The sequence below is a fragment of the Streptopelia decaocto genome, assembly GCF_964273445.1.
Source record: "Streptopelia decaocto genome assembly, chromosome: 6".
NCBI classification, from domain to species: Eukaryota; Metazoa; Chordata; class Aves; order Columbiformes; family Columbidae; genus Streptopelia; species Streptopelia decaocto.
In genome coordinates, this window is record NC_138660.1 from 2,471,654 (window position 1) to 2,488,830 (window position 17,177).

Here is a 17,177-nt window from a genome sequence, read left to right on the forward strand (position 1 = left end):
TCGCCTCCTGTGTAAACTAGGACGCTGAACCTCATGCAGATCAAGCGTTTTAAAGGAACCTTCCAGGATTCAGATGTGACTCCAGAGTCCCCCCGGACCCAGCGTGTGTGTGGGTGCTCTTGGGGGGTGGGAGCCCCTCACTGCCACCAACCCACCTTCCATCATGGCTCAATCATTTTGACACTCATAGAAAACATTTCCACTGGATTTGCTATTTGAAATAGATAATGATCCCCTTGGGAATTCCACATTCCACATTTTAGACTCGCCCTCCTTAGCAAAACCACTTTTATATACAGGTTTCTGGACTCACATCTTGAAAAAGAAAAGCAAAACCACCCACATGATTCATTATTCTAGGAATGGTGCACTTACTCAGTAGGTATCTCCCGACAAGATGGTAAAAACTGGGGCATAACGAGGTTGTGGACAAGAAATGTGTTCCAGAGAGTCTGTTAGTGAATTTTGTAGCAAAGCTATGAGGCTTTCCTCTTTATTTCAAAAAGGTATGTTTCAAAATACATATATATATATATATAAAATGAGATTGCCAGGTTAAAGAAATCACATCTCAGGATAAATAAAAGACCTGAAAGTCAATCTCCCCACATCATTCTGGTCGAGACGTTCCTGCTGCTGGGGGCCACCAGGACAACTTCATGGGCACACTCCCCCTGCCCAGTGCAGCAATGGGACTATCTGTCCCCATTTTATTGTCGTTTCAAGAGGAATTTCTTGGCATCCTGATGCTCAATTGGGTGCTGACTACAGCAAGGAAATAGTTAAAGAACATTCTTTGGGTTTCTGCCTTCCTGAGAGCTCAACTGAGTGCAGACAAACCACCTCCTCAGCCCATTGCCGCTGCGACGCGGGCACGGCTGGTGCTGATTCGAGTGGATATCAACATTCTGCCTCCAGGCCCACATGTGCCACTTCAGCTGATTCCAGAGAAACAACCCGTACATCAGCCCCGGCTCTCGCCTCTCGGTATTTAGGATCAGATGCTTCTCCTTCATCAGCACGAACCGCGAATAACTGCGCTGCAGTCAGTGGGATTTTGCTGAGGCAAACCTCCTGGAATAAGGACATGAAGCTATGAATAGTTGGTTGAAAGGAAAACATCTGATAGCAAAACATCTTCTGCTCTCCAGAGGATAATACAAGATCTACAAACAGCACCAAGACCAACATTTTGCCCTCTAAAGCAAGGAACTATTTCGGGAACAAACACGCCAACAGAAACCCATTAGTAGAGTTTTCCTGTAAGGCAAACTTTTACATAGAAATAATAGGCTATATGCACTAAAAGTATGGGTTTTTTCCTCCAAAATAAAAATTCAAGTAAATAATTTACTATTGATCAATATGTACCCTAGGAAAGCCAAACGCACTGTTTAAAACAAGGTTACCAGCAAAAGGGTTAGATCTGAAAACGTTTGGGGAACTCAGAAATTCTCTCCTAGGACTTTCAACAAGACCCAACACCGAAAGCACCACGATTCTTTTGCAAGCCCTGCGCAATTTATTTCAATAGCAGGAATAATATTAGCCTCACAAACATCTTTCGTTAATCAGAAGCTCTATAATTATGAGGAAATTAACCTGATTCCAAGGAGATGTATAAAGTTCAAATTAGTATTCACGCTGGCTTGTCAGAGATAGATTAAATCCATAATTACAGTAATCCACAGCTGCTTCAACTGGAGAAAATAATGAATGGCCCAGTGAGAACTGGTGTCCATGAAACGGAAAGAAAAGACCATCTGTTGTGCAGCTTTGCTCTCACTTCGTGCTCTGAGCACCGAGAGCTTGATGGGCTTTGACACAGTCTATATGTGGGTTTATGGCTATGAGCAATCCAAATAACCAAACAGAACGGATAAAAATATAAAATGATGATGGTTTATGGCTTTAAACTACGCACTTTACTTTCTTCCCTGAGACAGCACTTGTCACTCACTTCTTAAATAGACTTATTTAAATGTCCTTGAATGAGAAGCGAGGAAGTCAACGAAATTTGTAATGGAAAAATTACATGTTCTGTTCTCCCTCCCACTTCTCCTGACATTAGTCATATAGAAACGTGTGACATTGCAGCAAATATATACGTGAACGTCAGGACCATACTCGTTAACCCAGGGCATGGACCACGAGAGGTGAGAATCCATGCAAACCAACTCTTTTCCGTCCCCCAATGAGGGAGCGGTTAGTGAAATACTTGTACGAGTCATTTTCTTAATAACTAGTTTTAATTAATGAAGTAAAATGAACAAAAATATGCTCCATGTGATAGAGCCAAGCAGTCACTCATTTTACAGATAAGGAAAGAAATGAAGCGCAGAGACGGGTTTCTCCAAGATTTCACAGCGACAGGGAGCGCTCTGGAATCTGGGCGCCTAATTAAGAGATTAATAAGGGGGAGCATTTTGATTATCTTGTCTGGCATCCTGAATCAGGACCATAGGACTTCCGGGGCTCATTGTTTGAATGAATAAGTCATTTTGAAAAATAGGCGACTGTTTCAGAGACAGCGGCTCATCCATAGCGCTTGGCAGTTAATTATCTCTACTGTTCGAGGATAAATTCACATACCACAGAAAATGTTCACATTCTTTCCAACTGATATCCGCTATTATCCGTGACTTTCAGCCACTGAATCAAGTAAAATGCCTGCTCACCTACATTCTTCTTTCTCATGGAAACACATGCAAATTGATCATATCACCCCATTATCTTCTCATTGATAAACTCAATAGATGGAGCTCATTGAATGGCACATTATTACAAGTCACATTATCCTGAACCCTTTCTAATCTTTTCAAGCATTCTCCTTTGAACACTCAGATTTTCCAGCTTTCTTCTTTAGGGGTAATCATCACAGCAAGGTGGAGAACTTAAAATACTAACACCAAACCCACTTCCTTTATTAACCATTTGCATTACGCTCACCGTTACCTTCAGATCTCAGGTACGGCTCATGTAGCCCCTTAATCTTCTTTTATGACCCACACTGTGCAGTACTAGATACACAGATTTCACTGAAATGCACGCATTCACCCAACAAATCAGTCACATTTCTCTGGGTGGTTAATTGAATGTCATTATTTATCGTTTCTCCAGTCTTTGATGAAATTATTAAGTTAAATCGCTACAAGGGCAAGAGGAAACAGCTTCAAGTTGCACCAGGGGAGGCTGAGGTTGGATCTGGGGAACAATTTCTCCCCCAAAGGGCTGTGGGGCATTGGAACAGGCTGCCCAGGGCAGTGCTGGAGTCACCAGCCCTGGAGGGCTGGACAGACGGACATGAGGTTCTCAGGGACATGGGGCAGGGCCAGGGGTGGGTTAATGGTTGAACTCCATGACCTTAAAGGTCTTTTCCAACCTAAATGATTCTCTGATTCTAAGAGCCACGATGGTTCTCCTTGTGAATACACCCACCTGAAGTCTATCACCCAACCCAAGTTTAATCCCTTTCATACATACCTTATTGCTTTTAAAGTATTCAAAACGGCACATACATCACGGCAAAACACATGTTCTCCTTGTAAGTTTTGGCTAACCGCTATGAAAACTATTATTATTGATGAAAACAATCAAATGCTTCGCTTCATACAGTGGAATCCTACTCATGAGGAAATCCAGAATATTGTCAGTAATGAACCGGACGATGGGGCAGGGTGCACCCTCAGCTACATGATACAAAACTAGGAGGAGCACTTGATCCACCAGATGGATGTGTTGCCTCTTAGAGGGACCTGGACATGCTGGAGAAATGGGCCAACATGAACTTCATGAAGTTCAACCAAGGGAAGCGCAAAGTCCTGCCCCTGGGGAGGAACAACCCCAGTCACCAGTACGCACTGATGCTGGCCTCCCAAGCGCAGAGACAGGGGCATGAAGATGATGAAGGGACTGAAGCATCTGTCACACGAGGAGAGGCTGAGAGAGCTGGGACTGTCAGCCCAGTGAAGAGAAGGCTCAGGGGGATCCTGTCCATGTGGACAAAAACAACTGATGGAGCTGGGTTCCTCTCAGTGGCACCCAGGGAATGGCCAAGAGGCAACGGGCACAAACCAACATACAAGAAATTCCATTTAAACCTCAGAAATAACTTTTCTTATGGTGAGGGTGGTCAAACACTGAAGCAGGTTGCCCAGAGAGGAGTCTCCATCCTTGCAGACGGTGTTGAGGAACCTCCTCCAGCAGAGCTTGGACTGGACAGTCAACAGAGGCACCTCCAGCCACAGCCCCTCCATGACTCTGTAAAAATATAACCAGAAAATTCAACGGGACGGCTACTCCACCCAGAATATTTGTTCTGGTTGATATACGCACCCCAAAAATGTTTAGTAAATATATTAAGAATAATGAGAACATGAGGATTTATTACCCCAGTAAAAGGCAATGTGTCAGCAATTAAATTGCATATGCACAGACACAAACTCTGCATCTTAATTGTGCTACGAAGCCAATTATTATTCATGCCCTTTTTAGGAGAAGAATCAAGATTAGTGAGCAAATTAAACTGAAAATTAGCCACAGACAAAGCGCTTATTTTATAACACTCCCGTCAGTTTCAACAAATAGGAAGCTGAAGCTTATTGTAAAGGCGATGTATTTCCTAAATCCTGGACGACACAAGAGACAAGCCATAATTATGAATACCATATCCACACGGCCATACGCAAAGGACATTTATATTTGGCATATGAGACTAATATCTCTGCTTGCCAAAAGGCACGATTTAGCTAATGGAACAAAGCAAAATACGTTTGAATGAATTGCTAAAAAAAAAATAGGTATGTCAAGTTTTAACCCAATTTTTATGCTAATTGGCTGTAACTATTAACATAGATGAGCTGAATATTAAATTAGGACATGTTAAAAACGGTTTAAAAATGCATGAAAATACTTGTCCATTACCAGTTAACAGTGCGGAAAAATCTAGGTCGCAAATTACAATTTATGGTCGCAAGTGATTACTAAATATAAATCCCTATACAGCCACACCAGCAGGGCCGAAAAACTTCACCCAAGGATGAACAGAAACATTTTCTTACATTACTGGAATCAAACCTAAGCTATGGAGGATCTTTATTTTTCTATTGGCATAAATAAGAAGTGAGAGAAGCAGAACACTGAAGATAATGGTCAAAATGTCATTAAAACAACTAACTTTACAAGAGTATTGAACCGCTTGTTTTGCAGGCTGGACACAAAGCATTTTCCGATATAGAAGAATACCGCGTTCTGTAGTTTCCTGAGCTCATCGAGTTCAACATGAAGGTGAAAAATCAGTTTTGTAAAATGACTGCAAGTCTTTGCAACCTCCGAGAAAATGAGGTTGAAACCTTTGCGACCGTAACCTTGCGTCAATGCGCATCTCGCAGTGAAAGCCTTCAGCAGCAATTAAAGCGCCTTCAAACCACTCCAGGGGATTTCTACAGGTGCTTCTGTGCAGATGCTTCTCCAAACAGTAAGAGGGTTTATGAAGAACCAGTTTTACCAGGAGCCTTTCACTCTGCTGCTTTAGCTGAGGGAAAAATGTATTTATAGCCTATTAAACTCAATTAAATAGCAAGAAGCATTCTTCTTGCTTTACCACTGTTCTCTCCCCCCAAGCAAAGAAAAAGTGAGTAGAGTGGAATATTTTAGTCTAAATGGTCTCTCCTGATTTAGAGACATCACTTTCTGCCAAGCAGAAATCATCACAAGAACTAGAAAGATTCAGTCTGGGCCGAAACACTCCAAGAATTAGTTTGTTACACTGGAGACCATGACGACTCCATTCTCACCTGCTTAGAATTTCACCGAAATTCAACCATCTGGCCAGAAATCTGTGTTCTATTTTAGATTCTTCTTACGCAAACACAAATAAAGAACAGTTCAAATAATTTAATTTATCTAGAGAACAAAGTTAAGGAGCAAGATGTTGCTTTTCCCAGTGTAATAGTCACAGGTTTGGCAAACCTGTGTGTTGAAGATAGGTATCGTGTGTTCTAAAAAGCAGATGTAGAAGGGGTTTCGGGTTTTTTTGGTAGATTTAATATGGGAAGCACAGCAGCAGCCACACAGGGGCTGCTCCAGGCTCATTTTCCCCAAGAACCAGGTACCAATACTGAGTCCAACACTCCTGAACAGAATATTTATGTAAATGATTCCAGCACAACTACAAAACTTCAGAAATCTTAACGAGTGGAAAATGGACAACGATTTTCAAAAAACTGTGGAGGTCAACATATCAAGTACTATTATTTCGCCTTCCATAGTCACAAATCCCCTGCACGTCACCTGTTCTGTTCTGGAGCAGAAGCTTTGACCAGATGTTGTCCCTTGGAGCCCAACAGCAAAGTCCTGTCCTGATAAGGCTTCTACTAAACGGGATAAGTTGAATGCTGGAAACAATTCTTAAACTTCCATTTAGGTCCCTGTTTCTCTTATGAATGACCTCAGAAAAGTTCCGTATTAAGAAATCACAGTAATAATTAGCCTCATGTTCCACCCAGCGCTGTGATGAGGAGGAGATAAGAATCAACAGAAACCGCTTGGGCGTGAGAAAGAAACATGAGGCTGCGGAGCCTGAGGGTTAATCCGAGCGGCTCTGCTGTGCCCCCGCTCCAGGGATCCGCAGGGATCAATGAATAGATGACACAACCGCGATTTGTTCCGGCCGCATTTACCGGGGTTCCCTGCTGCCTCTTCAAAAGCTGGAGCAAACCCTGCACACAAACGGTTAATGAAGAAAATGTGGCCCTGGAGCCCTTTAAACAATTTACTGCCGGGGCCTGATGACATTTTCCTTTAGCGATGTATATGGAAATTGAAATTTGTGAAGGTAATGACTTTGAGATTCAATGGACCCTGTTTAAATGGTTCTTTTGCTTCAGTCCTTTCCTTGCTTCGGCTTTGCAAAGGCCGCTGTATTGACCCACGTTGCAAATAATGAGCTGGGAGCTACCGAGGAAAGCGCCGCATTCACCTTTTATGTAAAACTAATCCAGTGGCACTCAAGAATAAAGCGAACTTTTGTCTCCTCTCCATGGGTGCTACTGCAACACCAGCCTGCCAGGAAAACAGATTTTTCATGCCCCCGTCAGACTTTGTGATCATGTGGGTGATAAGCAGCTGGAACATGAGATTATGGTATGACACAGTGTTTAAAAAGGCTACTGGAATCCTCGAGTGTATAAATAATAATGATTGATTGTAGCCAAGTTATTATGGAATTGTTAATGGAAAACTGTGTCTAGTTGGGATTTGAGAATGAAGAGAACAGCTGGGGATTTAAGAAAACAAAAAAGGAAACGCAATTTTAAAGCTGCCGAAAGGTTCCAGCAGAAGCAGCGAGGACCTGTCTCATTTTCCCAAAGCAAAGGTCAGGCGGAAAAAACAGAGATGTGTGTTCCACATAGGGGTGTTTGTTTAGTCAGAAGGAAGGTGTCACCCGTAAAGTCTCGAGAAGAACCAGGTTCCTCTGAAATCCCTACCGAGGAGGAAAAGAACCAGCTCAGCAGCATCTCAGCCCGCTCAGCTCAGTCCATCCCGCTCCACTAAGTGTCTTTACCTGGGCTGCTGCATCTCAGTGAGCTGTTTCATCTCCCAAGTTGGACTTAAAAACCAGCATTAAATCAAACACCTTCTTCAGTCAGAAAACAAACCTTCCAGAGTGGACAGAATTGATGACAGAGAGTAATTATATAAACCACTTAATTAAATGGCACAGACTCAAAGACAGGGACTTCATTAAATAGAAAAGCAGCCAATTCGAATCCATAAATAGTTTCCAACGTGTGTTCATTTTCGAGGGCCATTTCACTACATAAACACGGCGAGCAGCACCCTTGAGAGGAGAGGCATCAATCAGGTTGCCAGTTATTTCTTCCCTCTAAAATGTATGTGGTTAAAGAAGAAAAGAAGTAATTCCTCTTGCCTGTGTGATCTCACTCCTCATCGCAGAGCCAAGTTGCTCGCTCGGGTTTTGATGAGAAGTGGCTGCCCCTCCTGCACAGCCCTGAATTCCCATTTTCACCCCGGATCTCCATCGTGCTCCGATGCTTTGCCCACACACGTTCAGAATTGCGTCTGCATTCGGGGGGTGTTTCTGCATCGCTCACATCACTTTAGTGCCTCACCAGCCAAATCACACCCGATTTTAAAAGAAGGGAAAATAAGAAGAGATAAGATGTAAGAAAAAAGAGCAAAGGGATACCGATTAAAGGGAGAAGAGTAAGGAAAGGGGAATGAAGTTAGAAAAAGAGAAAACCAATGCCAGGGAAATATAAGTTACTGCTTAAATAAGAGTTTCCTGAAACACAGTTCAAATATGATAGTCCACAGTAATTTTGTTTCTCTAGCTCATTAGGACACGGGGTTGTTAATCGCATTTATCTACAAGGCAGAAGGTCCAGTAGATTTCAGGCTATTTTCATCACTGAACTAGGTGGAGAAATGGGGGCTAAGCAAGGAAATCATCCAAGCAAATGACTTGTTGCCGAAACCCTGTGGCTGGGAGTGGGATCCAGTGTTCCAGCGAACACGCCTGTCCCTGCGTCAGCTGCCGGAGTTTAATGCCACTGCAGAACAAACCAGACAACCAAACACAGGCAAACCCCCTCAAACAGGAGCCAAATCATTCCAGTACAACTTTGAATGTGTTCAGCTAAGGGGAGGAAAGTGACTTCATGTTACTCTGATTTACAAGACATCTGCCAGCAACTTGCTGCCTTCTTCATCGACTCTACCCAAAAATGCACATTCTGAGCCTTGGGATAACATTAAAGTACATGTTATAGTCATCACTTTAGTAGTTTTTATATCTCTATACATCATCACACTGTACTACACCTAAACTGGGACATTTCAGCGGTATCGGACTTAAAGTTAGAGCCGTGACCGGGTTTACTCCACACGGAGACAGAGCCAGCAGACTCTATAAAGTGAGACTGATTAAATGTTCAAACAGCTTCTTTTCCTTACTGCTTCACTTTGCAATTTCTCACTATTTTTAAGAGCAGCCACAGCACGGATTAAATGTCCATGATATCACACTAGAAGAACTTCAAAGACGCAACTGCAAGTTATTCTGCTTCTGTATTAGAACCTCCTTGAAAACGCTCCTGGTCTGAAGAGATAACAGCACAGCTTTGATTTTAAGCCTTTTGTATTGCTCAGTGTGTTTGTATATTAAAGGAACACAGCCTGAAGTTTTCAGATTTCATGGCAAGCCTCGAGATGACAAAAAGCACATACCTTTTTATCAGGAGTACGTCGCGAAGCCACTTACGCAACAGAGCTTAATATTTTGGAAAGCTCCCCAAAAATAATCAACGTTTAACTTCCAGGAGTTTAAACAGAAATTGAAGCAAACCTCAGCCAACGTTTTGAAAGAAAAACAGATTTGCAATTCAGAGAAGCCCAATAAATCATCAAGGCTGGCTGTGCTTTCGTTTGGTGGGGAAGTGGCTGTTCTGCGGAACAGCGAGTGCTGGCGGAGCCCCAGGACCCAACCGCTGCTCGAACCCATCGACCTCAGGCACAGGAACCTGAACCACCTGCTACAGCTGGGGAACTGCTTTCAACATGCCCAGCATAATAAATGTGTTGAAATCTGCCCAGACTGAAGACAAACGAGCCATCGCCACCCTTGGGTGGCGTATCCACAGAAAGGGCATCTCAGACATGGGGAAAATCAGTGTTTGATGGAGGTTGCACAGCTAAGAAACCAGAGCCCCAACTCATAACGATCGCCCTGCGGCTCTTTGGTGAGTGCAGGGTCACGGCTGATGGAAAAGTTCCTTCCAGGAGTATTTGCAGTGGAGTTATTGTTACAAAGCGGGTTATGCTACCCCTGCAGTCACTGGCTCAGAAATAGTCGCATACCCTTTACTCCAGGGAACGTGCCTCATCTTTTGGATCGTCACTTTTCGGCTCTTCAGCGCGCACCGTGTCTTGTAAGAAGAAAAATATTGCTCAGATTTTCATCAAAAGCAACAGCAAAATATAATACGGCTGTTTGCTACGAACCAGATTAACAGGGCTAACAAGCAGCTTATCTTACAGCCTTCGCTTTCAAAAACTCCCTGAAATACCTGCCTCTTGTGAATAAACTACTCATGTTTTTCTGATTCAGTTAGCTGGCAGCCTCCGAGGTACTGAGCTGCAAGTTGGTGAGATCAAGATTATTTTCTCAGCAAAAAGAGCTGGTAGCAAATCTGCCTTTTGCTGTCACTCGGTTTTTGATTTATTATTTTCTGTATTCATTAACTTTCCCAAACTCTTGGGCGCTTGTTCTCTCTGGTAAGATGCTCTACTCTGTCTCTCAGCCTGGTGCCGTGCCCTAATTTCAGTATTAACCCCCCTGAGGACAGATGAACTCTGGGTTTCCCTCTCCCCAATCTCATTACCTGCCAGGCCCTATTCTATCCCCTGTTGTTTTTCTCATGCCACACAAGTGATGGCAGATAGAACAGCTTCGAGCACACTGAGCTGGACCTAAGAACCAAAATAGGCTGCACTAATAGTCTAGACTGGTACCAGAGGCACACACAGCGCTGAGCGCCGAACGTGCACTGAACCCCGGGCTTCACAAATCCCACCTCTCCTGCAGTGCATTTCCTCGCTGCTGTACACTTCTAAAGTCTCTGTAAAATAAACATGTTATTTTTTCTCTGCAGAATGCTCGTATTAAATCAACACATCGCTCGTACTTAGAGCCTACGTTTGAGTTTGTACAATTTAAGGCAGAAGAAACTATGTAGAGATTGCAGAGCAGAAATAGGTTTGCTGAGAGGCATGAACAAGCAGATGTATTTTAAGGGAAAATTTCAAACCACGCAGGTGCCATCAAAGAAAACAGAGCTCAGAACAACCACGGCAGATCAGCGGCATAGCGGGGGTGACTCCCATCAGGTCGCATGGGCTGAGGTTTCTACCAACACGTTTCCCAGACATCTCCAACCACATCCCCGGCAATAACTTCACCACCAGACAGTATCACTTTATGGAAATTTTGCCTGCTTTAATGCCACTCTCTTTTATGTACCCCTGCTGCTAATTGTTCCATCTGCATCTTTTGCACAGAATTATTCCCATCCCACCTGTTATTTTCCACGGGAGTTTCATGATGGTTGCCCAAGGCAGGGATGATGGCAGAAACCAAAGCAGCTGCAATCTTGATGCTGATGACTTGCCAATCTACCTGGACTCTCCAGAGCTTTCTCAACTCAAATCCATGTCAGACAAATGTAACATTTACTTGGGGATATTCCCAGTGGTGCAGGGTAAAGCAGTGGTAGCACAGCTTGAAATCTTCTCCAAGTCCCCTTCCCACCATCTTATCCCAGACACCAGAACCCCAGTGTCATCCTTAGAAGGAGGTATCTGACTTTATTATACTTAATAACTAAACCATGTCTAGACCTTCCCAATTCTTCCAGCTCATCCTCTAAAAACGCAGTTGCTTTTAAACCCATCCGGGTAACGTGTCCCTTCCAGGCATCGCACGATCTCATCTACTGGATCACCCTTCGTGCTGCCATCTGACTTTATTTGCAGCCAAATCCTGCTGCAATGTTGCTTCTCTCTCAACACCACGTAAGCTCTGTTTTGAGTACGAGTACATACTAAAGGGATGAACTGCGGCGAAACCAAAGGAGAAGAGCAAAGTGGAAAAATACGCTACTTGAAGTGTCTCAATAGATCGGGACAAAAATGCGAGAAAATAATTTAGGGCAGGAAAGTGCTGGAGTCAAGGCTTTGTGCACCAAAAAGTGGGCTGTTTCTTGGCAACAGGAGTTGGGACACAAACAGAGAATGAGAAAACAACATCTGAAAGAATCCCAGCATCTGAGTGTGGCTGAAAGAAATGGTGCCAACACCGAGCAAAAAAAAGCATAAAACAGGATTTGGGAATGTTGTGGGTGTGACAGAAACTCATCTAAATAGAGAAAAATAAAATACCAACAGGAAATGTCGGGGGAAAAAAAACCTGGCAGACACATGGTGTGTAGAAGACTGAGAAACCAATTTTCGGAGCCGATGTAGTGGTATAACGCTGCAGCCAAAGAATAATGAGATTACTTCGAGAGAAAGTATATAGATAAAAAGGGAAGCCCAACCACCAAAAAGCTTGTTACAGAAAAGATAAATTGTAGGTAGCTTTGATCAAGAGGTTAAAAGAAGATGGAGGGGCTTGAGGCACTTGGTAAATGAGAGAACATCAATTGCCTGAACACAGCCCCAGCTGACTCCTCAACACCCATCCATCACGACGCCTTCCAGCAAGGGGGTACCCACAGATCGATGCACAGGCTACGGTGACATACAAAATGTCACCTCATTTCCCCAGAGAGAAAGAAAATCATGGATTAGAAGTTAACGGCGCTGCTGAGAGCATCACCAACTCCCGCGGGCGAATCCCCGGGTCCTGGCACGATTCAGCGCCCTGACGGGTATTAAGTCACTACAGAAACTTGGAGTCTATTGATTCCCTGTTTTCTGAGAAAAGCTTATTTGGTTGGGATGAGCGCTGATAAGAGCACTAAGCTGGACTGTGCTCAAAAAGGAACCCGCGGTTCAGGGCGGCTTTGCCAGTTGCAAAGAGACATAAAAAGCCCGGTGCCAATCGCTCTCCTGGTGTATTCGCCAGCTCAGGAGTTCAAAACCAGATTACTCTGCCTTGCTTGGCCTTTTGATAGAATCTTGGCTATTTTTAATCCGTCCTATTATAGAAAGAAGCAAATCCGCTGCAAAATAAACCCTGAGAATGAGCCTTACCTGAAAGAGCTACAGATACTTACACAGAAAACCAAAAATATCCTAGAATGAAAACGCATGAATCTGAGAAGAAATTCCTCTGGTGAGCTGAACGGAAGGCACGTGTTGCTTTCGCAGGCACAAATGCTGCTTTAAGGAGACATTTCATTGCATTTCCCACCTAAGATGCTCCACAAAATGTCAGAACAAAACATATAAGCAAAAAACTCAAGAATTTAATCAAGGCTACTTCTGAACTTCTTATCTCAATTTCTGAGCCCATCAACTCCCTTTCCCTTGACGCAATGTTTTCCAAAAGAGCATTTTACTGAACTGGTAAATTGAATTTGCAAGAGCAATGACTGTCGGAAATCATGATAAAATGATATTATTGACGCTTGAGAAAATATTTTAACAAAATCTGGTTTTACAAAGTTTTGCAATAAACTCTACTGCTTGGAAATAATATAGAAAACAGACGGGATGAATGAATTAAAATACAAAATTATGTATTGAGTGTTTTCATTAGATACAATTATGAGAGATTATATTGTTAAGGAACCTTAGATTAAAGTACCTGAAAATGAAAAATCTTTAATCCCATTTATTAAAGTAACAAAGAAACAAAAATTAATTTGGCTTGATTATATTCCACTGGGTAATAAGTCATTTCACAAGAAGATACTTTATCACCTACATCCACACACAGGTTATCCGGGGAGCTTCTCAGTAAATATCTTGCGTTTCTCTTCCACGAAGGTTATTTTGGTCACTATTCAAGTTCCACGTCCACATGAGGAACTAGAGGCTATTTTTTGGTAGCAGTGTGATGTTTATCCTGCTATTTTTATTTCTCATTGCCATGCTTTTGCCCTTGGCCTCTTTGCACAGCTTTCCCACTTTTATTCCTTCCTCCATCCTTTCTTAAAGCATCTAGTTTTATTCTCCTTAAACTCCTTAAATCCTTTAACAATTTAGAATGTATGGGCTCTGCTTTTCAACATATGTGCCCAGGAAATAATGTGACTTTTGCTTAAAAACCAAGTTAGAAACCCATTCATTCAAATGCCTCCTAGTGGTTTAGCATCATGTATATTTTGTAATTAAATCAATTACAAGAAAAATCTGTGCTGCTATTCGCTTACTAAATATTGCCAAAATAACAGGCAGATTGTTTCTTTCTAAAAGGACTAACACTTATTTAACTTCGAAAGGGACCTAATAATTTCCATGCAACTTTATCTGAGTCTTCATCTAGAAAATGGTTCGAGGTATAAATAGGACCGGGAATTCAGGGTCAGTCACATCTTTGACGTTTGGCTCTCCAGCCGTCTTGGGACTGTTTTCCTTTTCATTAAAGGTACCTAGCAGAAAAACATATGTCCGATTTGCCATTTTGTATTTTTAATAAAATACCAAACGTTATAAACATACAGAAAAGGAGATTATTTCCATAACCTTCTCATCGTTTTTTGGTACTTTTTGACCAACTCCAGCCATCAGAGGCGCCCCAGGAGAAACCCAGCTCAGTCAAACCCTGTTCTGGTCCTTCATCCCAGGCTTCTGCATCGCGAGGAACTGAGAGAGAGAATGTGAGAGGTTCCCCCTGGCATAAGGAAACCACCAGTATCCCCACAGACCCACCAGTGTCCCCACAGAGCCACCAGTGTCCCCACAGAGCCCACCGGTGGGAACCCCACAAACGGGACGACAGCCAGAACCCTGTAAAATTCCATTCTGTGTTAATACGCGGAAATAGCTTCAGATCCTGAAGTCGGCGGCTGCTTTGCAGCACTGAGCTGTTCCTTTGCAGCGAAGAAACAAACCAACAAAGAAACCAGAAAGTGGTTTTTCCGAGGAATGGGTAAGTAATCAAACAAGTCCCACTTTCAGGGCTAAATCTCTGCAAAGGTCACAGTCTGTGTATCTCCAAAAGAAAACCTCAACTTTGTACCTTTGGCATAAATAAAATATATCGTGTGCTGATCCCACTGCCTTTTCTGACGGGAATAAATGCTTAAAAGAACTATCTTGGATTTAAAAATAGAGTATTTTGGCCTGTCTGAAGGCTACGTGGCATCGTTATACGTTGCAGAGTAAAGCCCGGCTTTGAGCTCTATGGCTCGTTTGCCTTATTCTGAGGAAATAAGGAAATCAATCAGGTCATAGAAAGATAAACCCAAGGAGGTGCAGTTAAATCACAGGCACTGTTTGAACAAAAATTTCCTGGTAGAAATAGAGTGGTCAGTATTAAAAACTTAATGTATTTGAAGGAACAGTAATTATGGTCAGAGCAGTGGCCCAAGCAGAACAAAATATCTGCCGTGTTCCCAAACCTTAGTGAAAGGGGAAAACAAACTCTTTGTACTGCACAGAACACAATAAACAAATAAAAATGGAATTTTGGGGGTAATTTATATATAGCTTCTAAATAAGGTGTTTGGAGGACCCTATTCTGGAGGTATCATATTCTGGGTGTAGTATAATAATTATGGGCAGCATAATTTAATTAATTCTTTTCCAACTGCAGGTATGGAGGCTGCAGGAGGTAGAACTGAAGAGAAAGCAGCTCGTCAGCCCACCTTACCTTGATTCCTAAATCACAATAAAACCCACTGTATTTTAAACTGCTGGAACAGAAAATGCTTTATAAATAGATAAAAACCCCCTAAGTTTAGTGTTCCTCTGTCAACAAGGAAGCCATGAAAAACATTATTAATATCAACATCCTATCCAAGGCTTTGTTTGCAGGTTTATTTTAGATGGGGGAGGATTTTTTACAAGGTTCCTCTTTGATGAAGCCCTTTTAGTATTATCTTAATAGACTTTGTTTTTTTTGGAAGTAGCATCCATCACAGAAATGGACAGGATGTTTGTACATTTTGTATTTGAAAATGGAATTATTGTATCCTGGAACAAATAGCAGCGGCTGATGTTGAAAACACATGCTTTTCATGGGAGCTGCCAGAATAAGAGTTGGAACAGCACTGAACCCATCACCGGGGGAAAAAATACTCCTGGTCCAAAATCCAGCCTCTGGTAGGTTTTCACAGTCCCTCTGACATGAACGGCCCATGAGGACCAACGTTGATATAAGACTGGAAAAGAACAAGCTAGAAATGATCACAAACTCATGAACTTCTTAAATTGTAGGTGGCTTGGAGAAGGAGGGATGTGGGGAGACAGGAGCGCGACCACCATCTGTCACCGATAAAACACCCAGGAAAGCCCTGACTGGAAGCTCATCGGAAAAATGAAGAACTGGCACGAGATTTTCAGCCACATCAGTGACCTGGTTAACGGGTTAATCCTGAGGCTACAAAATACCTGACGACCTGGGTACCCATTGTCACTTCCCCGGTTGTTTCTCCATCCAGGGCCGTCGGTTGTGTCCCCATCCGGCATGGGGTTGTGACTCCCAGCTGAAACACCTCAATATAGTTATACAAGTGATGGTCAAAAAATGCAGAAAAAAATGTGTGTGCAAATAGTGAATTCTAAATCTGCATAACTAAGGGAAAATAACTTCAGGTGCTACACATTCATTAGTTTCACAAACTTCAACCTGCTCCCTCTTGCTCTTCTCCTACTTGCCTTGGTCCTTCCTCGTGATTTAAGAGCATCTCGGGCTGCCCATCAGGGTAATAAGCAAGTTCGTTTTAAATCTCCCATCTCATTTATTTGTCTCTGGAAGAATTCTGAAGGTGTTTCCCAGTTTCTTTCTTTACAAATATTGATTCTGTATTAATTCCATTCTGCATTAATAAGTTCTTCATTACCTCATGACGGAACCATTCAAAGTTCTGTGTTAACAAATCCCACATTATCCCTATTGCTCCTCATATTACATCGTCTCTGAGCACCAGGAAATATTATTTTCAGCTTCATTTCCTTTGCCACTGAACCCGAATATTCCCCAATGAAGAGCTCTCTCTAATAACAGTATTTTCTAGGAAGGGACTTGCCAGCTTTTAGGAAGAGCCCTCATATTTCTGTAACAAGTCACAAGCAAATTTATGACACTTAAATCTTTTCATCATCATTGCCAGTGGTAGTTTTGTCCAAGAAAGCCTCCAAATAAGTATTAGCTGGACTGAAATACTGGATTGCTCTCGGGTACTTTTTCAAGATGCTAATTTATTGAGTCCACCCAGAATACAGAGCTTTGCTGTGTGTATTATTGCTTAGTTGCATTGTATGTTACACACTTATGTCCAATCTATAGCATGAGATGAAAGCAATATGAAGGAAAATCAACTTAAGTGAACGGTACCTACAAATTCTCTTTATTTTCCTTTCAGTGCAGCCTCGAGGATTTGGAAGGAAATGTGAAGAAACACAGAAAAGCAAGTTTGCCCAGTGGAAAAATATTCCTTACAGAGCGAGAACATAAAGAACAAATCAGATTTCTTTCACGAATCTTA

General features: G+C 42.4%; 1 protein-coding gene across 3 annotated transcripts in view; it reads right to left on the bottom strand.

Moving 5' to 3' along the window:
• The window catches only part of PPM1L (protein phosphatase, Mg2+/Mn2+ dependent 1L), an 83,552-nt gene that overhangs the window by 23,805 nt on the left and 42,570 nt on the right, over nucleotides 1–17,177 (bottom strand). Inside the window, exon 1 of one of the 3 annotated variants that reach the window (XM_082055787.1) lies at nucleotides 9,250–9,387. The exons of the other annotated variants lie outside the window; for them this stretch is intronic. The gene's annotated coding sequence lies outside the window, so the exon portion shown is untranslated. Of the gene's footprint in view, nucleotides 1–9,249; nucleotides 9,388–17,177 lie in introns of those variants that run through there. 3 annotated transcript variants of the gene reach the window in all.